The following is a 1,250-nucleotide window of genomic DNA, read 5'->3' on the forward strand; positions in this document are numbered from 1 at the left end:
AGCCCAGAGCGCCAGCGTCCCGAGCATGCAGGTGCAAAGCCCGCCACAAGTGGCGCACGCTTCGTTCCTCGATCGCGACGCGACGACTTCGGCGAGCCATCTAAAGCCCGCTCTTGTCCCGCCGCACCGACCCACGCTGACCAGTGCCCCGCGTCGAGCGGCGGACCAGTTCGCACCGTTCCGCATCCGACCGAGGCGCACCTGCGGCCTCCATTCGCTTCCCTCCCAGCAATTTCAAGCACTTTTTAACTCTCTTTTCAAAGTCCTTTTCATCTTTCCCTCACGGTACTTGTTCGCTATCGATCTCTTACCCATATTTAGCCTTGGATGGAATTTACCACCCACTTAGGGCTGCATTCCCAAACAGCCCGACTCGTCGACGGATCCTTGTGGAGCGACAGGGTCCGAGCTCAACGGGGCTCTCACCCTCTCTGACGCCCCTTTCCAGGGGCACTTGGGCTTGGTCTGCCGCCGCAGAGGACGCCTCTCCAAACTACAATTCACATGGCAAAGCCGTGCGATTTCCAAGCTGGGCTCTTTCCGGGTTCGCTTGCAGCTACTAGGGAAATCCTGGTTAGTTTCTTTTCCTCCGCTTAGTGATATGCTTAAACTCAGCAGGTAGCCTTGAGTGATTTGAGGTCTGAGTTGCGTTTCGGATCGCCGAGGGCAAGCCCCGGCTCCGAAGAGCCCGATCCGACACGTGCACCCTAGAAGAGGCACCCGCAAATAGCCGCCACCTCGACGAGGAGACGAACCACCCTTGTGGAGCAACGTCACCGCACGGTATTGCCAGTACATTTCAGCCAACCGCGGCATCACGTCGGAGCGCGGACAACCAATTCCACCCTCCCCCGAAGAAGGGGAGAGGGTGTGGGGGAGTTAGGGATGCTCAAGCAGGCATGCCCTTGGACGAGCTGCAAGCGCAAGTTGTGTTCAAAGGCTTGATGATTCGCAGAATTCTGCAATTCACACTACGTATCTCATTTCACTGCGTTCTTCATCATTGCAAGAGCCAAGATCTTGCTGAGAGTCGTTGCGTTTTGTTTTTCGATCCTCCCGAGGGGAGGAATCTCAGACAAGACAAGGTTTATTAAGTTCCTCCTGCCACCCCCGCGTGCGGGGAGGGGCAAAGGGTTTATCAAGGCGGCGGCATGCCCGAACGAGCACGACGAAGGGGGATCACCCCGAGCAAAGGAGAGAGGTTGAAGGCGTCCCTCCTTCCTCCTCCACCCGCACGGTCACTGGACGAC

The 1,250-nt window shown here is 57.7% G+C and overlaps 2 non-coding genes across 2 annotated transcripts in view; both read right to left on the reverse strand.

Annotated features, from left to right (window-relative positions):
* Window positions 1–642, reverse strand: part of LOC148024625 (25S ribosomal RNA) — a 3,359-nt gene extending 2,717 nt beyond the window's left edge. Inside the window, exon 1 of the ribosomal RNA XR_015693469.1 lies at window positions 1–642. This exon is cut by the window's left edge and continues 2,717 nt beyond it. This is a non-coding gene — a ribosomal RNA (25S ribosomal RNA).
* Window positions 643–883: 241 nt separating this feature from the next.
* LOC148024626 (5.8S ribosomal RNA) lies at window positions 884–1,032 on the reverse strand. Its single transcript, XR_015693453.1, has one exon. It is a non-coding gene; the product is annotated as a 5.8S ribosomal RNA (ribosomal RNA).
* Window positions 1,033–1,250: the final 218 nt, after the last annotated feature.

This window comes from Lygodium microphyllum, chromosome 15 (genome assembly GCF_053477565.2).
Source record: "Lygodium microphyllum isolate KBCC chromosome 15, Lygodium_microphyllum_v1.1.10, whole genome shotgun sequence".
In the NCBI taxonomy this organism is placed as follows: Eukaryota; Viridiplantae; Streptophyta; class Polypodiopsida; order Schizaeales; family Lygodiaceae; genus Lygodium; species Lygodium microphyllum.